The following is a 24,143-nucleotide window of genomic DNA, read 5'->3' on the forward strand; positions in this document are numbered from 1 at the left end:
AAAAAAAAAAAAAAAAAGTCAGTGTGACCACTCTGAAAATTGATCAGGGGTAGAAAGATGAGTGAGGAATGTGGGTCAGCTGTCTAGTTGAGAGATAACAGTGGATGAGACCAGTGTGGTGACTGTGGAGGTGGGGAGGCGTGAGGAATTCAAGGTGGTCTTCAGGAGGTGGAAGTTATAGGTCTCAACAGCATGGATACGGGCTGTGAAAGAAAGGAATGGAGAAGGAATCCCAGGTTTTTGGTTTGAGCAAATGAATAGAGATGGAGAAGGCTTACGATGATAATAAGCCTGTAAAAGGACTTTTTTCTCTTGTCATCACCACTTTAGCCTTTTTCCAGTCAGTTTATTTGCTTGACTCTCTCTCTCTGTGTAGAACTTTTATGCTTAGAATTACAGGGAAAGGAAGAATAAGAAGTAGTTTGTACAACTTGGGATCAAAGAACCACTGGTATGTACTTTTCTGGGAAGAACATTTTTCCTGTGTCTTCACGAATTGTCAAGTCCATTAATGTTGAGAAATGCAGCTCCTGCAGTCCCTTGATGAGTGGGTTGTCTCAATAACAATAAATTAGATTAGCTTGGGAGGATTTATTTTTCAAATAGCCATATTGATTTTTACCCAAAGTTCATTATCTGGGAATTTACGATGAAACACTTTAATGTGTTTCCAGGTTTTCTCTTTTTTTGACGGTAAAGAAATACATTTTTTCTTATGTATGTTTCAGTTTTTAGATTTCCTTTAAAGCTGGGCTATTCTCCCTTAATTCTCAAGGATAATTACTGCTCATCTTGTGATCACGTAAACTTAATACAGTAGATGAAAGAAACAAGTGCCTATGGACTAATTTATTCAGTTTGTCATCCTCACTGAGAAATTCCTCAGGATAACTTCTTGTCTCTGTAATGCCTGATGCTGATTTCAGCAGCACCTGATTGCTTTTCATAAAGAAAGTAACTAAAAAGCTTAAAAAAAAAAAAAAAAAAAAGGCTTGGCCCCGAAGAGTTCTTTTAAATGCCTTCCCTTTTTTATCTAGTGCGATTTATTTTTGTGTGTGTACTTTTTGTGTGCTTATTATATTTACAGGATGATTTTACGTTTCTTAACCTTTATATATTGTAGACGATTTTAGGCTACAATATAAAGCTTGAGTGAGTTTTGATTTATCTTTGCACCATCTTGCACGTCCTTTTATTTCATTTGTTCTGTAGCATTTTCTTTAGTCTCTCGCCTAGGTCTAGATTTTTCCTCTTCAGAAAGAGAAGATTGATAGAGAGGGAAGATAGAGCTTCGTGAATTTGCGGGGGAGGGTTCGGGAGGGAGGCTAGGCTTACAATTATTTCTCATTCAATTTATACTCTGCTCCCTGGAAATCAACAATGGAAAAACTTACTCCATTTTAAAGATTAATTTAGAAAGCATGAACTGAGATCGCTAAATCATTAGTGCGGATCATGAGACTTTACCAGGTGGTATGAGTTGTTATTAATCACTTCAGTAGACTCTGGAGATTTTTTTTTACCAGAAATGCAGTTAGAATGTGTTTATTTCTGAGTCTTTGAGAAGATAAATATACTATCTTTTTGCTTTTTTTTTTTCCTTTTGTTTTCTTTTTACGGAGATCCATCTTTTGGGGTTTTAGCAGTTTAAACCCCCTCAGGGAGTTGAGTGGTATCTAAGCTTCCCGGGACGTCCCAGTCTTTCCTTTGGAATAGTATCGTTGTTCTGCCTTCCTATCTCATTGTATAAATTCTTCAAAAGGACTCGACATTGTGTCACTGATTTCATGTTTCAAGCGGTGCACTAAGTCATGTACAGATGCACCATATTTAGGGTGTGGTTGGAGTTTCATGAATGGGTTGCTGGTCTTCTCTCCCTTGTCCCCTGATTTCAAAACAAAACCAAGAAACAATTAGGATTTTACCAGGGCCCTCTAAAGAGAGATCTTATTAGTGACTGAATTGAACTAGAATTTGTAGCCTATGGAATGTGATAGAAACTATCCCTAAAGGATGGTGTCCCTGCCTTCAGAAAGATTTTTACCCCCTGGTTTTGGCCTAGACTCTCCCATACCCTGAAAACCATTCTGGAAATGGTTCAGGGGCACAGAAGGAGTCTTACCCTCAGAATCGTAACTTCACTTCTTCTGCCCATCTTCCTTCCTCTGTTGGAGGAATAGCAGAGGGCACAGTAGAAAGAGGATTTGAGTCAGACCTGGGTTTGCATCTGAGCTCTTGTATATTAGTTGCGTGGCCACAGGCAGCATGCTTAACCTCTTTAAGCCTCAAATCGCAAATGTAGAATTGAGACCGTGCTAGACTGTGGTTTGGTGAAGCACTGTTGTGTCTGTCAAGGAACTGGTGCTCGGCACGTGTAGGTTCTCACTAAGAACTGGAACAGGGTCAGGACTTGAACTTGCTGTGTGTTCCTCCAGGATCCCACCCTCCTGCCTCCCTCTGGAGGGGAGAGCTGTCCTGAATTTTATGTTCAGCACTCCCTTGCTTTTTAAAATGAGTGTATCTGTAGACAATACGGCAGTCCCCCTTATCCGAGGGGTAGTCCCCCCTTATCCGAGGTTTCTCTTTTTGTGGTTTCAGTTACCTGTGATCAGCTGTGGGCTGAAAATATTAAATGGAAAATTCCAGAAATAACCAATTCATAAGTTTTAAATCGTGCGCTGTTTTGAGTAATGTGATGAAATGTCACGCCATCCCAGGCCGTCCCTCCCCTGATGTGAACCATCCCTTTGTCCAGTGTATCCCTGCTGGTTAGTCACTTTGTAGCCGTCTCAGTTTATCAGATTGACTGTTGTGGAATCGCACTGCTTGTGTTAAAGGGATCCTTATTTTACTTAATAATGGCCCCAAAGCACAAGCACAGTGATGCTGGCAATTCACCTGTGCCAAAGAGAAGCCGCAAAGTGCTTCCTTTAAGTGAAAAGGTGAAAGTTCTTATGTAATAAGGAAAGAAAAAAAAATCACATGCTGTTGGTAAGGTAAGAATGAAGCTTCTACCCATGAAATTGTGAAGAAGGAAAAAGAAATTTGTGCTAGTTTGCTGCCACATATCAGACCGCAAAAGTTATGGCCACAGTGTGTGGTAAGTGCTTAGTTAAAACAGAAAAGGCATTAAATTTGTACAATAAGGTATTTTGAAAGAGACTGCATTCATATACCTTTTATTACAGTGTATTGTTATAATTGTTCTGTTTTATTATTGTTAATCGCTTACTGTGCCTAATTTATAAATTAAACTTTACCATGTGTGCATGCATGATAGGTAATGTATGCATAGGAAAAAACATGGTATGTATAGGCATACCTCATTTTATTACACTTTGCTTTACTGTGCTTCGCAGATGCTGTGTGTTTTACAGATTGAAGGTTTGTGGCAACCCCGTGTCAGGCATTTGCTCACTTCGTGTCTCTGTGTCACATTTTGGTAATCCTCAAAATATTTCAAGCCCTCCACCAGCAAAAAGATTGTGATTCCTTGAAGGCTTAGATGATGATTAGCATTCTCTAGCGATATTTTTAAATTAAGGTATGTATCTTGTTTTTTTAGACAAAACGCTGTTGCACACTTAGTAGACTACAGTATAGTGTAAACATGACTTATACGCAGTGGGAAACCAAAGTTTGTGTGACTTGCTCTATTGCGATATTTGCTTTACTGCAGTGGTCTGGAACTGAACCTGCAGCATCTCCGAGATGTACCTGTTATAGGAGTCAACATTATCTGTGGCTTCAGGCGTCCACTGGGGGGCTCGGAACGTGTCCTTTGAGAATAGGAAGGGACTACTGTGTGTTTTTAGCTTTGCCTATCTGGGCCTCGTAACAATGGCATCCTGTTATATGTAGTCTCTAATAAGAGTGCTTCATCACTGCCAGGGAGTGTAGAACTCTTGGTTCTCCACTTGGCCTTTGCTGATGGTCATGGATGTGGGGTTGCAGTTTTTTCTGTGGTGTTTGGTGTAGAGTGGTTTTTACCTAAGACGTTTTTGTCTATCTAGGCTTCCCCGTTACTAATCTTTTAGAGCAGGCTGTTTCTGATACTGGGTCAGAGGTAAGGACAGCATTGCGTGACATGGGGGTGGGGATGAATCCAGTAAGGAAGTAGAGGTTAATGGGAACTAGATATACCACTCTTATAGGAAGGGAAAGGGAAAAACTAGAATGAATCTTGCAGTATTGGGCTGGAATTCAGGCTAACTATGAACTCAGAGTTTTCAGTGTACGTGGATAGATACAGAAAGAAATGAAGAAGTCAGTGTGTGCATATATGTGTGTGCTTCTGTTCACCTAGATGACCTAGGAATAGTGATAATCCAGTTGCAATACGCACACCTGGATCTTGGTTTCTAAATACCATTTTCCCCCACTAAAATGGTTGAAATTATCGGACTAAAAAATTACTTTAAAAAAATATCAGTGGACATAAAGTATTGGGTGAAAGTTGGTTGAGAAATAGGATATTTATATAGTCTGAAAGTATCACCTTGCAAAATACTTATTAATTACAAAGAGGAAAAGAGTCGCTTTACAGTGGGGATATCTGGCAGATACCACCCTAATCAAGTGATATAAGTTCACACTACCAGTCAGGGAAAAAAATCAAAATAGAATACTACCTGATAGGGTGCAACGAGAGGAAGGAACTTTTCTGTGGTATTCCTGCTGAAAAGTCATAACTTGAATCTAATCAACAATTAAGTATCAACAAACCCAAAGTAAGGAACATTCTATTCAATATAAAACTGGCCTGGGCTTCCCTGGTGGCGCAATGGTTTAGAGTCCACCTTCCGATGCAGGGGACACGGGTTCGTGCCCCGGTCCGGGAAGATCCCACATGCCGCGGAGCGGCTGGGCCCGTGAGCCATGGCCGCTGAGCCTGCGCGTCTGGAGCCTGTGCTCTGCAATGGGAGAGGCCACAACGGTGAGAGGCCCGCGTACCGCAAAAACAAACAAACAAACAAACAAACAAAAAAACTGGTCTGAAATCTTCAAAATTGTCAAGTTCATGAAAGTCAAGGACAGTCTGAGGAGTTCTAGTTTGAAACAGACTAATGAGCTGTGAAAGGTCAGTGCCAGTGTGAGATCCTGGATTGGATCCTTTTACTAAAATGGACACTATTGGGATCATTGGAGAAAGTCAAACCTGGGCACCGTTGGGACCATTAGATGACCATACTATGTCCGTGTTAATTTCTGGATGTTGATGGTCATAGTTATTGCAGTTTTGGAAGAGAATGCCCTTGTTTATAGAAATGACTCACCAAACTCTGTAGGGGTGATAGGCCGTGATGTTAGCTACTTACTCTTAAGTGGTTCAGGGAAATTATTTGTTCTAGTCTTGCAGCTCTTTTTTTTTTTTTTTTTCCTTGAGATTATTAAAGAAAACAAAAAAGACCCCTCCTGTGAGTTGATTTTTTCAAAATCATTAGCTTATCAAACCAATCATTTGAAAGGTTTAAGAGGTTTGCTTTCCCGTGCTGTCTTGTCTGGCAGCTGCCCTTCCTGTGTGGCTTCCTGTTATATCTTGATTTGTCTTTTGGTATTCTGGTTTTAAAATATTCACCATCATTTCCTTACTATATTCTTTTCCCTGCTCATTATTTATTTCCCTTCAACTATATTTTGTTTTTGTGACAAACTTCTTTCGAGGGAAAGTATGATTTACAGAAATCTGACACTTTACTGTATTTCAATTCAATGGTAATATTGTATTTAGTTTCAACTTACTTTGTGCTATTCTTTTCTCCTCAGTTTTCTGGTGAGCTATTTAAGCTTTCTTTCCCTTTTTTTTTCTTTTACCGTACTGCCTCTGCGTTAGTACTGAGCATGTTTCAGCAGGCTTTTAGTAAAAAGTATTGGGCTGGTTGATTGCTGTCTTAGAATTTAGAGTTTTCAGAAAGTATAAGCGGGGTAAGGGGAAATTGATAGAGTGGCGAATTCAATGCTATACTAGTCCACAGTCTAGTCATCTCATTACTGTATGTATGAATGGTTAGCTCCTAAAGGTTTAGGTTAAGCGTATTAGGACCAAGCTGGCCCTAGTCTAAAAATTTGCATGGTTTGAGATGGTAGTAGGGCGTTATGGGGTTAGGGTTAATTGTCAGAGCAGCCTTCTCTTTCTGTGAACGTTAAGTTTAAGTTATCTATTTGGTAGAATCTACCCTTTCCTTTTAGTACAGAAAATCACGGGGTAAGACCTTGAATTGCCCACCCCCCTCCTCTCTTTCATGGAACTAAAATCCATCATAGGGCTTGTTTTCCTTAGATAGGTTAGAGGACAAACTTCTCTTTAGCAGTTACATTAATTTTTATATTTCTCAGAATGATCGAGGAAAAAAAGCTTTTAAAATCCAGAGTGGTAGTTACATTTCACTTAGAACACTCCCACACATACAGGCTTTTCTTCAGCATTTTTTTTTTTTTTTTTTTTTTTTTTTTTTTTTTCTTGCTGCTTTTACAGTGTAGGTGGCCTTCTCTGGATTGCTTTTGACAGGAAATTGAGCAAGCTTTCCTTTTTGGAACAGAATATATTTTACTGCTGAGAGAGAGAAAAATAGAAGTGTTTATGTTTTGAAATTTAATTATGAATTTTTATTTGAAGGCTCATTTAAGTCTAGAAAAATGGAGGTGGGGCTTAAATTTCAGGTTGCGCACTAATATTTCTGAACCTTCCTGTTCATTTTTGGGCTTTCTTTTCTTCCTTTATTGGAGGAAGAAAGGAAGGCCCCCAAATTACTTTGCTTCATAAAGCCACAGCCATGGATGGATATTAAAAAGTTTGTCTTTGTTTTTCTGCCTTTGTCTGAGGCTGCCTTCCCCAGTTGTCTTCTTTTTGTAGTGGAGGTATGTTGGGCTCTACACTGAGTTAATGGGCATCTTGAGTCTGGAATGTGTGTTAGCCGTACCTTTGGAAAAGCGTGTCATTCAGCAAAGCTTCCTAATAATACGGCTTGTGCACAGGTCTCCAGGGCTGGGTAGAGAGCTCTAGGTTGGAACCCTGCCTCTGCCACAGATCCTACCTGGACTCCTGAACCCCCTGGTGCTTTGGGATAGGAATACCAGTCAACCTGCCAACCACCCAGGTGCTTGCTACCTGGGATGATTGTGGGTGAGTTTGATTTGTGTAGTTTCTTTATAGCACTGGAGATTCAGGGGAAGAAATCAGACTGTAATTAGAATATAAGCCCATATGCCACATCATGGAAATGTTATCCAGTTGGAATGGAGTGATTCTGGTGGAATCTTTCTAAGTATGTTTTTAAATCATATCCTTTCACTTGAGTTTGACATTGGCATGTTTGTTCAGTCTCTAAGTAGACTACTAGTGCAAATCAACTGTCAGATATGTTTTGTTTATATAATTAGCTGGTTATAACTTATTAATTAAGATGAACAAAACAAAGTATATATTTCAAGTGTTCCAGGCTTCCTTACCCATTCTGTAGGTGCAATTTGTAGGCCAATCATGTGAAAACTGCAGGTTTCATCATCTGGGGTATCCGATGCTCAGAATATTCTTTTCAGGTTTCTTTTCCCCACAGTTTTCGTCTGATGTTTATACCATTGATTATGGTAGGGTAGGAAAGACCTGTTGCAGGGTCTTCTGGAACTCTGTTCTGCTGTATTATGTAAGATCATAGTGCCAGCGACATGGTAGGCCCTCAGCGAGTCTCATTTTGAATGCAGGTAATGTAAGTTTTGAAGTACCTTTATATTTGGCTGAATGAAAGATGTCCTACTATCCAAGGTGACAGGCTGGGAAATTTTCCCCTTTGTCCTCACCAGGAATTGGGAATATCTGTGAGTGAAACGAAGTTCTGGTTCTTCTTACTCTTCTAAGCTTCCATTTTATATGTTTGGGAGTTAACCCAGTTTGAAATAGTGTTTCATCTCAGCAAATATTAAAACTTGGTTTCTTGGAAGCCCTTTTGGACATGTATAGTCTGACTTATTTTAATATTTTTAGAAATAGGTACATGTACTGCAAATTTTAATGTTGGGCATGTATATGTATTCTTTCAACTAATAATATGCCTGCAGTCACAGGAAATGTTTTATGGTTATAGTAGAGTTTTTATATATAGCCTATCTGAAATGACCAGTGTGAGAACTGTAGAATTTCTAAATCGTCAGAATGTTCGGTTGCTTTGGAACAGGCTTTCTCAGTCTCGCTGCTATTGACATTTTGGGCTGGAGAAGTCTTTGTACTGTCCTGTGCCTTGTAGGATATTTAGCAGCATCCCTGGCGTCTACCCGTTAAATTCCAGTAGTATAACCCCTTCCTCTGTTGTGACAACCAAAAATATCTTCAGACATTGTAAGATGTCCCCCTGGGGTACAGAATTGCCCCCTGTGGAGAACCACTGGTTGGGAACAGTGGTTCCCACAGGCAGGTGATAGACCAGCTACATCAAAATCACATTATTGGGGCACTTCTTACTCATATTGGTTCCTGGGTTTCTCCCCAGACTTCCTGATCAGATCATGTGGAGAGAAACGTGATCTTCCAGACTGAACAGTCAGGTTTAGGAATTCGTTGTATAAGTGGGAGTGGCTGTTGGTTGGCTTAAATTTAAGTGTGTGTTGAACTGCACGTAAAGAGATTACAAATTAAAGAGGGTTTTAGAGGTAAAGTATAACATTTCACAGTTATGATTTGATTTGTAGCTGTGATTTTTCCCCTTTATTACTATTTTCAGAATTTGATACTAAAGTTCATAATTATTTTACTCCAGGTTTTGCGAGAATACCTCAAGTTGGACTCGGAAGTAAGATTTACCACCAACTTTGAAGTGGAATCAGGTGAGTTGGTAGATGAGTCACAAAGGCTTGTCGAACTCCTGTGTTCATTCCTAGAAGACCTGCCACTCACAGCAGACTTTTGATTTAGTAAATTTTGATTCTATATTTTTTCCCCACTGGTGTTTCCTCCTTTGTTGTTCTACTGCTGAGAGGCAGAAATGGGGAAGAGGGGAGACTCGTGTGCAGTTTTTAGTCATTGATTTCTGAATTCAGCATTTTCACTGTTACAGTAAATACTTCAGATATTTTTCTGGCAACTTAATAATAAAAATATTTTTGTTACACATACGTCTATTTTCATTCCATAATAATTGCATTTCAGAACATCTTCTGTGTGTTTCTTAAAATTTGATGGGAGGTTGTACCCCAGCCCATGTTCTGAATAAGAGCCTTGTTAACCCTGATGCATTAATGTATAATTTGGAATACCAAGTGTATCCTGAAAAATTGAGAGATGGCTGGATGATCTGATTGATTGACATTTGCTCTTGGTTACTGCTAGGTAGAGACCCAGTTCTGTCCTGCCTATCCCAACGTTTTAGTGGATATTTCTCAAACATTTTACTCAGTTGTCAAGTGACATTCTCATTGAACAAAATAACAGTTTAATTCGATTGAAAGAGACTTTTCTACAGGCTGAAATGCTATAATATGCTAAACTCCTAAATTCAGATAAAAAAGTGGTTTGGGGTTATGTGAGTTTCTTTGATTTTGGTACTTTGTACTTCACCTTCTTTTCAGCCAGACGCTGAAACAAAGAGTTTGGGAATTTTTTATCGTCTGCTTTGTCAGAAGCAGAAACAAATTGCCTAAGGAGTCAGCTCTTCCGGAGAGCTGCATTCTATAAAGGACGGTCAAGGTTATCTGAGCATCTCACCTCTGTAAACCTGTGTGCAGAGCTGAGGGCTTCTTTTCAGACGCCTGCTGGGTAATTGGAGCACTGATTTCAAAGTGACTTGCTATTTCTGACCTTCCTTGAATTTCAGTAAGAGAAATTGGGGAATGATTATCTCTGAAAATGTTTTTAAAGTACATTAGGACACTTTCCTGTTAGCAATGATTTGACCATTCCCAGAGTCATTCTTGAAAAGAGGTAGGAATCCAAAAACGATTTTTAGATCTCTGTAATTTTTAGCCATTTGAAGAGCCTAAGTTTTTTTATTAGCAACACAACTGAAAAACTACCTTTGAGAATGCAGTACTTTGCAACCATCAAAAAATTGCTGAGTGGTGAAGCAAACAGCCTGCAGGGTTGCTCAATGTAGGTAGCTGTAGCTCAGGTACTTTGCGAAGGACGAAAAAATTAGTGCATGTTATTGAGTGCCCTCTGGTTTTCACCTCTATCTTGGAAGTTGTTTTCCAAGATTTCCTTTTTTTTTTCTCCTCAGTACCTGTATACTATTGAAATGTGCAACTTCAGTGCACTCCCTGTATGTCTTAAGGTATTTTTAAACACTCTTAAATAAGGATCATCTCCTGGTTGGTGCACTTGAATATGACAGTTCTTAGCAGAAGTGTTAAGTTCTAGGGTTACTATGAGGGCCAAGCCTGTTTAGCTTTTATGTTGGAGCAGCTACATCTTGTCTTTTAAATTGAGTTTAATAACCTGAACGCCTGGGCACTTAGATCACTTCTTTTAATGGTGGTAATATCTGATGATGCTGGTACAGTACATCTGTTAGGTGAGGTGGGAGAGTCTTCTCTTATGCATTCATGAATGCTGGCTCCACTCGGGCAACAGAGGGGAAGGAGCCATGAATGCAACAGTTCTCCACACCTGCTGGTGGCATGACTCTTGGCTTTTCTAAATCAATTCTTCTTTCCTAACTTCTCTCTATTTAAGGAATATCCAAAACAATTCCCTTCCTTCAAAAGAAAACAAAAATCCAAAAAGACAAAAAAAACCCCGTAAAGCCGAAACCCACAAAACCTTGTATTTTATATGTAGTCCTATGTGTAGCTTGTTGAATGCATCATTCTTATATTTTTTAATTTATTTATGTTTTGAGTAGTGTTGTTCTAGAATATAAAATTGAACTGAGAAAGTATACTTCTTTCCTTCCCTTAACAATTTTAAAAAATTGCTATATTCTTTCTAAACACCCAACGAGAAACAGTGATATTAATTGAAAATGATCTCTAAATTATGTGCTTTAGCTTTAACTTTAAGACATTTGAATAATTTTCTCAAGTATATTTTTCTTTGGATTTTCCCATTCTTGTATAGACAGTTAGGTACTCATAGGTGAGTGAGATATTACTTAAATTTTTCCCTTGTTTCAGTTTGGTTATTGCATTCCAGGCTTCTGCTTTTAATGGGAGAGTAACTGAGGAAATTTTAAAAAGCTCTTCACTTCTTTTTTTTTCTTGAAAATAAAAAAGAATAACACTAGTCACATTTACTTAAGACTAATAGCTTGCGGGTGTAATACACAAAAAATAAAGACATCCTTTTTGTTGTTTTATGGGAAGTCCCAACCATTTAGTAAGTGTAAAAAGAGAGAAAAAATATGTATGTCATTGCATTCTCCTAGCCTTTTCTTGGTGTTATATGGAGTGGTAGCAAGAAACCTAATAATCGTAGTACCTTACGTTGGCCATCCAGATGATAGAATGTCTATAGCAGATTCACAAATCACTTAAGAAATGGAAGCTTGGAAAACATTTTCTCCCTGGCTGACCATCCTGTAGAACTCCCTCTTATCCACCGATGCACCCTACCCCTTTTCTCCCTGGCTGACCATCCGGTAGAACTCCCTCTTATCCACCGATGCACCTACCCCTCTTCTCATTTTTCTTACAAATTATGTCTTCCTGAAAACATGAGAGAACAGCTGTTTATATCCAATAGTTTCCTTTAAACATAGCCCAGTGACAAAGACAGTAGATTAACTAATAACAGGAGTTTGAATATATTAACACCTAGAAGAAAAAAGCTCAAATGTTGACCTTGAGTAGACTTGTTAGATTCTGTGCGTCAACCTGAGTTAGAGTTTCACAGTGGCACTGAGGGTACAAAAGGGAGGCAACTTTTTCAGATAAGTAAGAGCTGAAATTTTATATTTTGTTTTTTCTAAACTTTTACTTTATATTAGAGTATAGTTGATTTATAGTGTTGTGTTAGCTTCAGGTGTACAGCGAAGTGATTCAGTTACACATATACATATATCTGTTCTTTTTCAAATTCTCTTCCCATTTTAGGTTATTGCAGAATATTGAGTTCCCTGTGTTATACAGTAGGTCCTTGTTGGTTATCTGTTTTAAATATGGTAGTGTGTATATGTCAATCCCAAACTCCCAAGGTATCCCTCCCCCGCACCTTTCCCCTTTGCTCACCATAAGTTTGTTTTCTAAGTCTGTGAGTCTGTTTGCATTTTGTAAATAAGTTCATTTGTATCATTTTTAAGATTTTTTCAGATAAATACAAGTAGAAATTTTATTAACTGAAAGTTGACTATAATGTAATATGAAAATATTAAAAATTTAGAGTAGCAAAGGGATGATTGCAGATTTTTCCTTTTATCTTTGGCCATGACTAATTTGACTTGAATTTGGCATGCCTGGGGGTCACTTCAGCATTATTTCATTATGCTTATTTATCATCCAAAGCTTCGTCTTTGTTCTTAAAAAAAAAACATTTTAACAGACTGTAGAATTGTACTGTGACCCCTGCACATTTGCTAATGTTATCATCACCTTTCTCTTTTCAGTGAGAACAACTTCTTCTCACCGAATTCTTACCTTTATCTTCTTCAGAACCTGAGAGTACAGCTGTCCCCATCAAATAGAGCGTTGCCTCTTCTAAATTCAGTTGGTGGCAAATAGAACACATGGGAATAGGAATTAAGTTGTCTTTGGAGGAGTGTCTTGTTTCTTAGTACCTGCTCATATGTGGGGGGCCCTGGATTTGTATGGATATGATTCTCTCTAACGATACCATGTTACCCACTTTCTTGACTGTCCCATCAATTTAAAGTTTGCTGTTAGGAGTAGATTTGAACTTCTAATGTAAGGAATCAGAAAACGGAGAAGCAATAACATGAACCGTGTTTGAGTGGGTGGAGGGCAGGGTGGGAATTATGCATCGCTCTGCCTCCCCTCCCTGCCTTGAAAACTTGGGTGGGTGAAAGCATTTTTGAACACCTGGCTTCTGGGAGCAGGTCACAGGATGGAATGAGAGGTGAAACTTGGGGAGAGCTAGCACCTGCCAGTTCTTCATGATACACTGATGTGTCTCAAAGGCCTTGGGAAACTCTTAGTGTTGGGGGTTTTGCTTTAAAACCTGAGCTTTGTTTTAATGTTTGTCAATACCTAAGAATATTTTAGATGTAAAAGGAGCTTGTAAATGTCTTCACTAGTATTTGAGTGGCTTTCGTCAAAATCATGCAAGCAAAATTCGGGTCATATGGTGGGTGAAGTCTTATGTGTAGGGGCGTCCAGTATGCCGTGTTTTGGGAGTTTTGGTACTCCTTCTCCTGGGAGGAGGGCTTTATTGTGTCTTTTTGGAAAAGACTTTTTTTTTTTAGTTGACATGTTTGTTTGTTTATTTATTTTTGACTGCATTGGGTCTTCGTTGCTGTGCACGGGCTTTCTCTAGTTGCAGCGAGCTGGGGCTACTCTTTGTTGCGGTGCGTGGGCTTCTCATTGCAGTGGCTTCTCTTGTTGCGGAGCACGGGCTCTAGGTGCGCGGGCTTCAGTAGTTGTGGCTCGTGGGCTCAGTAGTTGTGGCTCACGGGCCCTAGGGCGCAGGCTCAGTAGTTGTGGTGCATGGGCCCCAGAGAGCGTGGGCTTCAGTAGTTGTGACGCACGGGCTTAGTTGCTCCGTGGCATGTGGGATCTTCCCGGACCAGGGATCGAACCCATGTCCCCTGCATTGGCAGGCAGATTCTTAACCACTGCGCCACCAGGGAAGTCCCCGGAAATGACTTTTAAGCAAGGCCCTAGGCTTGAGGAAAGCTACTGTTCACATCTGCACAGAACATGCCAGAGTTTCTAGTGAGTCTATGAGAGGTGTGGGTGTACAGCCCTTCCAGATAACATCAGCCTTTTCAGAGCAGGGGATGTTTCTCAAACCATTGTTTATTTCCGCACATGGCTAGCTCTGTGTTCTTCCTGTAATGGTTTCCTTAATGAAAATGGACCGATCAGTGCTCTGGAGGAGTCTTCAATAGCTAAATAATGAATGGTTGCTCAAGAACTAATAGACTTTGATTTTTTTTTTTCAAGGAGTCATTAAAAAAAAAGTCTAACTCAGTTCAGTAACTGACCCCTTTCTGCTACTGACGTTTTATTCCCCCAGTCAATTGGAAAATAAATGGTTTGAGAAGTTGTCTAGGTAACATTTGATGGGTATAGGGACCTCTGGGCATGTTCTAACCATAAAGCTTTTGTAGTTACAAGCAGTAGGACATTGTCCTGCTATTGCTGCTTGTTTCTTCCCTGGATCTATTAGTGGGAAAGTTAATTCAATTAAGTATATAACTGTTTAACTCCAGTTATTTACAGAGCTTTTTGCTTAGTGTTGACAGGGATGGACATACAAAAAAGAAATGCCCCTTATTTTTCTAAGGGGGGAAATAAGACATAATTAAAAATTGTCACACTAAGTGATCAAACGTAATTAGGCGTTTAGTGGAAGTACAAGTAAAATGTATTGAGGTGTCTGTAGAGGGGGATTTAAATCCATGGAGGTGGCATCATTGGAACTGGGCATTGAAAGACCCATCCATCCATCCATCCATCCACTAAAAGAGTAACATTTGTTTCTTCAAACAACCAAAGTAATTCATATTTATTGTGTAAAATGTGGATGTTCCTAAAGGGCACAGACGTCAAAGTAAAAATTACCAAATTCCTACAAGATCACCCAGTCTCTACCACCCAGGGGTAACTATCTCTACAACCATTTTCACTTTTTATTTGTGAGATTTTTCAAACATGCACAAAAATAGAATAGCACAGCCATCCCCCATGTTCCCATCAGTCTAGCTTCAACAAATACAGACATCTTGCCTTTCTTGTTCCATCTATCTTCTTCCTGTTTTGATTGTTTAAAAAAAATGTTTTTTGAGTTTTAAAGCACAGCCCAGATATTATACCATTTAACCAAAATACTTCAGTAAGAATTTTAAACAGATAATGACTTAAAAAATAGTCACGATGTCATTACCCTTAATGAAATTAATGATTATTTAATATTATTTACTTCTAGTTTGTCCTGGTGTCCATGTTCACTTCCTTTGTCTCAAAATTGTCGTTTTACAGTTTGTTGGAATCAGGATCCAAGCCTGATGAACACATTGCGTTTGTCTCTTTCAAGACTTTCTTAGTCTGTAACATTTTCCCTTCTCTCCTTTTTTTCATGTAATTTATTGTCGGAGAAATTGGGTCATTTGCTTTTTAGGATTGCTAATATTTTAAGTTTTCTTTCATTTTTGTCCTTCTACCTGACCATGTGTATGTTTTAAAAGCAAAATTGGGATCATACTTTGCATGCTGTTTTATAACATATTTTGAACACAATGATATAAGGAGGACAGTTTGTTATTATTTAGTCTTCTATGATTAGTTTTTCTTTTCTGTTAAATCTTACGGCGTTATAGTAACTAAAGATGAGAAGGATGCGTTTGACTGTATTTAAAGTAAATCTTACATTGATTATATGTAGTATTACAACAACGAATTGGTTATTTTTCCCCTCTCTCCCTCCCTCCTTCCCTCCCCCCACCCCATTCCTCCCTCCCTCCCTCACTTCCTTCCTTTCTTCCTTCTTTCCTTCCTTTCTTCCTTCTTCACTCTAGGACTTCTTACAGATAGACATAGTATTGGCAATGCAGTTGCCTGTATCGAGAGCCATTTTGTTTTCCCTGAAGAATGGAGATATGGATGGGTGTGTAAACGAGAGCCTGGATGGGTGTGTAAACGAGAGCCTGGATGGGTGTGTAAACGAGAGCCTGGCTGATGGTTCACTCCTCGCTGAGGAGGTAAATGATGCCCATGCAAGGCCCTGATTTTTCTGGAGAGTCCCTGCAAGAAGGGAACCCTGCTTGTTATTGTTGCTGTAAGCTGACCTTTACTGAAAAGTTAAGTTTGCATTCTCCCATAAACATTGACCACTGGTGGGAAAGGATTCTTAGTGGTTAAAGGGAGCGTTCACTGTTTTAATTTAGTAATGTTAACATAATCTTGACGATTCTATATTAGGTCCTCTTTCAGTTGCTGTCAAGTTTTTAGCCTGGAAAAAAGAATATGTGTGCAAGCTCCCGCCAATAATAATTCGTTACACCTGCTTGAAGCTTCATGTGGCCATTTAAGTCGACAGTCTTCTGTTCTTCATCAGATGAAACCCCAGCTTTGCTTGTGATGTTCTGCTTGCTCCTGGTAGTTTGTCTTCTTTTACATTTGATTAGATTTGAATTTAACAGTGGTTGCAGGGATATCTGTACTTCGCCTGATTCTGTAATCCTGTCATTTAATAACCCAGTAACATCCTTGTAAGATGTTTTTATTAATCAGTTTTTAAATAAAAGTAATAAATGAGTTTATAAGATTTACTCCCTGTCTCCTCTTGCCCCTGTTCTCCAGTGTTTTGCCCCTGTTCTCCAGAGGCAAACACTTCGTTGATTTGGTATTTATAATATAAACGTATTGTATTTTGTGTTTAAAATTTCACGTAATTGGTGTTGTATTGAATATCACTAACTATTTTTTTGTCATTCAGGAACATGGTTTGGAGGTCTGTCCACGCTAGTTGATATAAATCTAGTTCATCCTTTTTAACTGCTGCCTAATGTCATGTAGACTAGTCATGGGAATATACCATAGTTTTCCTGCCATTTTCCTATTGGTGATCTTCTAGGTTGTTTCCGATAGCTTCTGATTACAAAGAAGGCTGCAAAGAATAACCTTGTCCTTGGTTCTGTGTACGTGGGCATATGTTTCTCTAGGCAGTTGTCAGGTCATGGGATATTGTAATAGATACTCCCAAATTGTTTTACCAGAGTGACTCCCATCAACAGAGAGAATTTAATCTTTAATTCCACATATTTATCTAGAGAAATGGGATGGAGCTGGGGCTAATTTTGAAGAACTGACTTATTGACAAATAAGTAGACCTCATTAACTTCTAATATTTGGCTATGAAGTGTTTTTTTCTTTTTTAAGGCTAGTTTTATTTATTGGACTCCATTTTGCTACCAGATGTGAATTTATTTATACGTATGGAATTCTGCAATTAAATAATGACAAGTACATTGTCATAATTGCTATTGAGCTTTTGTATAGAAATAACAGCTTGTTTTAGTATCTGTGCATTGGAGGTAAAGCTGGGTGTGAGGGCTGTCTTCTGTGCTTCTGAGGATGGAAGCCCCCTTCAGTTAATTGCTCACCTCTATTCTAACGGCTAAGGAACGTGCTGAATGTTCAGTGTAGCACCTACCTCATTATGGACACCGCAGGCAGAGGGAATACATAATTAAATGAGAGCCACTGCTGTCACAGGAAGACATACCATGCTTTGTCCTTTGGGTTTCCCTTAAAGGACTTCTTCAAAGTAAAGGATGGTCTATACCCCTTTGCTTTCCTTTGTCTAGCATGACAGGGAAGACAGATACAGTTCCTTATTCCTTTGCTCTCTTGAGAAAAGAATATAACCATTATTTTATCGGTTGATTATGTTCAGAAGCTTGGATTTTTGAAGTCAGTCTTAATATTATGCCCCTTCTTTCTCCACAGTAGTTATTGTACTTTTTTTTTTTTTTTTAATTTTTTGGCTGCATTGGGTCTTCATTGCTGCGCGCAGGCTTTCTCTAGCTGTGGTGAGCGGGGGCTACTCTTTGTTGCGGTGCGTGGGCTTCTCGTTGCGGTGGCTTCTCTTGCTGCAGAGCACGGGCTCCAGGCACGTGGGCTTCAGTAGTTGTGGCACCCAGTCTCAGTAGTTGTAGCACGTGGGCCCTAGAGCACACAGGCTTCAGTAATTGCAGTGTGTGGGCTCAGTAGTTGTGGCTTGCAGGATCTAGAGTGCAGGCTCAGTAGTTGTGGCGCATGGGCTTAGCTGCTCTGCGGCATGTGGGATCTTCCCGGACCAGGGATTGAACCTGTGTCCCCTGCATTGGCAGGCGGATTCTTAATTACTGCGCCACCAGGGAAATCCTCGTGCATTTTCTTTTTAACATCTAAAATCCTCTACCTGGAGGCCTCATTGGGATGCTGAGCCTTGCTGTTTTCATCTGTCAATGGGCTCCCGAGCCATGTACCTTGCAGGGTTGTAAGGTGTTCATTGCCCGCGTGGTGCCTACCAGGAAACGAGCTGTCCAAGTCATGTGGGCCACCCTTCCCCTGTAACAGATGAGGAAACCGAGGTTCAGAGTGTGAAGTGACATGTATTCTCCACTTTTGGTTTATCTTAATGACTAAAATAGATCTCTGCCACACATTACGTCACACTGCATCTCTGCTTCTTGAGAAAGCACGGTGGTAGCTTCTGTGCGCATCTTTCTCCTTGCCTGGCATTTCCTTTTCTTCTCTCTACCTGTCATTCACCTTTCCCTCCTTTGAAACCTGTTCAAGTTCCTTTCCTCAGGGAGGCTGTTCTGGCTAATCCGGCAGATGGATGTTATTTCATATCCTCATCCCCTCAGATGTGTCATTTCACTGTGGACATTTGAACTCATTTGTATGTTTCTTGGAAAACTCTTCTCTGTCCCCATATTATTTAGAAAGGACCTATACCATAAAATGCTGGTTATTTAGGGGGAAAGAACTACTTTAGAAGAAAACCATATTTGTCAGCCACGCAATGTTATTTCTGTGTTTTGAAAGGGAAAATTTCAATGGACAGAGATAAGCGCTTAGTATGCACTGTACCATGCTTTGTTAGCATGTTCACTGCTGCTCACCTCTGTTCTGCCTTTTACACAATCACCTTTCAACCCAGTAGGTTCGAAATAAGGATTGTGTTAAATAAACGAGAACAAAATTCTCCACTGATCATGTATCTTTGCCTGTGGATGAGTTTGCCTGTGACTTTTCCCCCAGTGTTCCCCTCTTTTTTCTGTGCTGTGGAAAGTGGTAAACAAAACAAAAATATCAAGTAGCACTAGGCACTCCTAAAGATAGCTTGCAGAAGAAGTTATATGTGGACTAACCAGTACATAGAAGATCACATGAAAGCCAAGTTAGAAACTTTTATAATCTTAAACATGAACAAATGCACAATTCAGTGAATGTTTCACTGTACAGAGTACACATTTCAATTTCACTTCAACATGCAGTTGGATGAATCATTTTCTCATTCACTTGAGAACTGCTTATATATGGCACCAGTTTGTAATCAAATATCATTTTGTTTTTGTGTTAGGCCACTCTGGAATAGGGTAGTAATGTGGGGACCAAATGCGTGTGTTGATGTGTATGTCTGTGTAAAAAGACTGCAGGGTCTTAGTTTATATTTGGGGTGTGAAGGAAAAGAAGTCTGATAGATCTGGAAGGAGCCTTAACTGTCGTCTGTCCATTTTGTAGATGAAAAATAGGTATTCACAGAGATCAGTGTTTGTCCCAGGTTATATTGCTTTATGGTGTTGGTACTTGGGCTTAGAGCTCTGGGCTGGTGGAAATGGGACGGCACTATTAATGCTTTTGTGACAAATTCAGTGGTATTTCTTTACCCATTCAGGGACCTCAGAATATTTCCTAAGTCATTTGTCTTTTGTACTTTGAATATGTTTTTAATTAATTTTTATTGGAGTGTAGTTGCTTTACAATGTTGTGTTAGTTTCTACTGTACAGCAAAGTGAGTCAGCTGTACGTATACATATATCCACTCTTTTTTTTGGATTTCCTTCCCGTTCAGGTCACCACAGAGCATCGAGTAGAGTTCCCTGAGCTATACAGTAGGTTCCATTAGTTATCTATTTTATACATAGTATCAATAGTGTATATATGTCAATCCCAATCTCCTAATTCATCCCACCTCCCCCTTCCCCCCTTGGTGTCCATTCATTGGTTCTCTACATCTGTGTCTCTATTTCTGCTTTGCAAATAAGTTCATCTGTACTATTTTTCTAGATTCCACATATATCCGTTAATATATGATACTTGTTCTTCTCCTTCTGACTTAGCTTCACTCTGTATGACAATCTCTAGGTCCATCCACGTCTCTACAAATGACCCAATATTGTTCCTTTTAATGGCTGAATTATATTCCATTGTATATATCACATCTTCTTTATCCATTCATCTGTCAGTGGATATTTAGGTTGTTTCTATGCCTTGGCCATTGTAAATAGTGCTGCTATGACCATAGGGGTGCATGTATCTTTTCAAATTATAGTTTTGTCTGGATATATGCCCCGGAAGGGGATTGCTGAATCATATAGCAACTCTATTTTTAGTTTTTTGAGGAACCTCCATACTGTTTTCCATAGTGGCTGTACCAATTTACATTCTTATCAGCAGTGTAAGAGGGTTCCCTTTTTTCCACACCCTCTCCACCATTTGTTGTTTGTAGACTTTTTAATGATGGCCATTCTGACTGTTGTGAGGTGGTACCTCATTGTGGTTTTGATCTGCATTTCTCTAATAATCAGCAATGTTGAGCATCTTTTCATGTGCCTGTTAGCCATCTGTATGTCTTCTTTGGAGAAATGTCTATTTAGGTCTTCTGCTCTTTGGACATTCTTAAGCATGCTGCCCACAAGTATTTTTCCTGAAGAGACATCACAGAAAACCAAAACTTTGTCTAAACTGGAGTTTTAGCATTTTATTCTATTGTTAAATAAGTGATTTTTCTTTGAAAAGCATTTTAATGGCCTTTGTGGAAAAAAATTTTGAAAACCCAAGGCAGTTGCACAATGTCACCTTTTCAGGTGTTGACGTTAAGTTAATTATGCCTAACTTCTACCATAAGGACTTCGTCTTACTTGTCTTTATAGTCCCTACAGCTCTAGCACAGAGCAAAATGTTTAGGAAGTGAGGTTGGAGGGTCGTTTATCTAAAATACTTCTATGTTCCTACCCAAATCCTCAGTGAGAAGTACTTCACCCATCTCTGCCCCTTCTCTCTTCCGTGTCGTTGTGAACTAAGGATCACAGGAAACCCCTAGAAGAATTGTTTGGCTATTTGAAATACAAAATTTCATGCTAATCAAAAATTGGATTACTGGACCAGAACATAATAATTTTGGCTCTCATTTGTTAAACTCTTACCATGTGGCAAATGTTCTCCATATTCTTTGAGAATAGAGCTGAGTTGGCATGGCCTCTTTCTTTAAGTACCTAAAACCTGGCGGGTGAGGCAGGTGTGTGTTTAGGTGCAATAATGGAAGTATATTAGAAGTGTTGAAGCAATACACGTACCCTCGGTGTTTCTCGTTAGCAGTATGTGGAAGGATATGAATACCGTACGATGGAAGTAGTTAGGTTTTTAAAAATTAAATCTTATGTTTTGAATAGCTAATATATAACCATAGAGTAAAATCCAAAAGGTTATGCAGTGAAACTAAACTGTGTAGATTTTATTCGGATCTCACAGTTTTTCTGCTGATGCCCTTTTTCTCTTCAAGGATTCAATCCAGAAATGTCAGATTACATTTAGTATATATACTTTTTAAAATTTATTTTTACACAAATTGTAGCATACTGTACTGTGCTTTTCACTCTTTCATTCCAGTTTGTGATTGTACTTTATTATACAGTCTCTTACTAGTGGACTTTATGTTGTTTCTGATCTTTTGATATTATTAACAGTGCCTCTATGGCTTGTCCTTGAACTTTTAAGTGTGCAGGTTTATATAGAGGAGTTTCTGGGTTAAAGAATATGTATCCTAAAACTGGTGTAGCCACTGTGGAAAACAGTATGGAGGTTCCTCAAAAAGTTGAAAATAGAACTAGCATATGATCCAGCAATTCCAGTTAGGGGTATCTATCCGAAGAAAGCAAAAACACTAATTTGAAAAGATATGTATGCCCCCCTGTGTTCATTGCAACATTATTTTCATTAACTAAGATATGGAAATAACCAAAGTGTCCATCCATAGATGAATGGATAAAGAAGACATGGTATAGATATACAACGGACTATTTGCCATGAAAAAGATGAAATGCTGCCATTTTCCCTAACATGGATGGACCTGGAGGGCATTGTGCTAAGTGAAATAATTCAGACAGAGAAAGACAAGTACCCCATGATTTCATTTATGTGTGGAATCTAAAAAACAAAACAAACAGAAAAACCAAAACAAAGTCCAGACTCATAGATACAGAGAACAGATTGGTAGTTGCCAGAGGGGAGGGGATTTGGGTTGGGTAAATTGGGTGAAGGAGATCAAGAGGTACAAACTTCTGTGTGTAAAATAAGTCAGGGGGATGCAGTCAGTAATACCATATTAACTTTGTATGGTGACAGATGGTAACTAAACCCATTTTGGGGATCATCTCACAATATATACAAGTGTCGAACGACTATATTGTACATAATGCAACTAATATAATATTATATGTCAAATATATGCTTCGATTAAAAGAAAAAAGAAGCAAAAGCCATTCAGCTAAAAAGGGGCTCTGCCAAGAATAGAAAAAAAAAAGCATGACCATCTGCCATACATTTATGCTCTTCTGGTATGGTAATTGTTTCTTCTACCAAAAAACCCCACACCAAGAATATGTATCTTCACATCTTTGATAAGTATTGTTAAACTGTCCTCCACAGACATTGTACAGATTTACACTCCCACCAGCAATGTACGCCTTTCTCTTCCCACTTGCCAGTAGTGTGTGAATAAACCTTTGATCCTTGTCTGTTTCATAGCTGAAGAAAGGAATCTTCTTGTGGCTTTCCTGTGCATTTCTCTCATAAATGAGGTTGCACATACTGTTGGGTGTTTAAGAGCGGTTTTTCTTTCTGTGAATTGACTCTTGTGATTTTTGCCCATTTATCTAATGAGATAAGAGGTTAGCACTTTGTGATAGGAGCTGCTGATTTCTTTTCCTGGGTTCATATTTTGTCATTTATGGTAACTTTTGCCATGTGTAATTTGTTATTTTTGGATAATCAAATTTATTCATCTTTTCTTTTATGGGTTTTGGATTTTATGTCCTACTTAGAAAGGTTTTACACTCTCAAAGAGGATGAATGATATCTCCTGGTTTCTTTTAATATTGGGTGGGCCAAAAAGTGCCTTTGGGTTTTTAAGTAAAAATAAAAGGCATGTTTTTCATTTTCACCAAGAACTTTATTGAACAATGTATTCACCCTTTGTTCCACTACCTTCTGACATTTTTCAGGCAACTTCATAATTCCATCTTCCCAAAACTTTTTATATTTCTGAGCAAAGAACTGTTCTAGGTGCCTTTTACAGTCTTCCAGGGAACTGAAATTTTTTCCATTAAGAGAATTTTGTAAAGACCTAAATAAATGGAAACCCGAAGGTGCAATGTCTGGTGAGTATGGCGGATGAATCAGAACTTCCCAGCCAAGCTGTAATAGTTTTTGCCTGGTCATCAAAGAAACATGGCCGCCTTGCGTTATCCTGATGGAAGATTTTGCGTTTTCTGTTGACTAATTCTGGACGCTTTTCGTCGAGCGCTGCTTTCAGTGGGTCTAATTGGGAGCAGTACCTATCGGAATTAATCATATGGTTTTCCGGAAGGAGCTCATATAATAGAGGACTCCCTTCCAATCCCACCATATACACAACATCACCTTCCCTGGATGAAGACCAGCCTTTCGTGTGGTTGGTGGTGGTTCATTTCACTTGCCCCACGATCTCTTCCTTTCCATATTATTGTACAGTATCCACTTTCATCGGCCATCACAATTTGTTTTGAAAACAGAATGTTTTCATTATGTTTCATTAGAGAATCGTATGTGGAAATACGGTCAAGAAGGTTTTTTTCGCTTAACTTATGGGCAACCCAAACATCAAAGCGATGAACACAACCAAGCCGATGCAAATGATTTTCAACGCTTGATGTGGGTATTTCGAGTATGTTGGCTATCTCCCGCGTGGTATAACATTGATTGTTCTCAGTTAATGTCTCGATTTGATGGCTATCAACTTCAACTGGTCTACCTGACCGTGGAGCATTCCCCAGCAAGAAATCTCCAGCACGAAACTTTGCAAACCACTTTTGACACGTTTGATCAGTCATAGCACCTTCTCCATACATTGCACAAATCTTTTTTTGTGTTTCGGTTGCGTTTTTACCTTTTTTGAAATAATAAAGCATAATATGCCAGAAATGTTGCTCTTTTCCTTCCATCTTCAATATTAAAATGACTACACAAAAATTCACCAATTTGATAAGTCTTTCCTTTTTTTTTTTTTTTTT

General features: G+C 38.9%; 1 protein-coding gene across 9 annotated transcripts in view; it reads left to right on the forward strand.

The window, feature by feature from the left end:
- The window catches only part of SIPA1L1 (signal induced proliferation associated 1 like 1), a 361,579-nt gene that overhangs the window by 73,318 nt on the left and 264,118 nt on the right, over positions 1-24,143 (forward strand). For all 9 annotated transcript variants that reach the window (XM_024739668.1, XM_024739676.1, XM_024739674.1 and 6 more), the window contains one exon: positions 8,751-8,817. The gene's annotated coding sequence lies outside the window, so the exon portion shown is untranslated. The remainder of the gene's footprint in view (positions 1-8,750; positions 8,818-24,143) is intronic.

Source organism: Neophocaena asiaeorientalis, unplaced genomic scaffold (assembly GCF_003031525.2).
Source record: "Neophocaena asiaeorientalis asiaeorientalis breed wild unplaced genomic scaffold, Neophocaena_asiaeorientalis_V1.1 scaffold348, whole genome shotgun sequence".
Taxonomy (NCBI): Eukaryota; Metazoa; Chordata; class Mammalia; order Artiodactyla; family Phocoenidae; genus Neophocaena; species Neophocaena asiaeorientalis.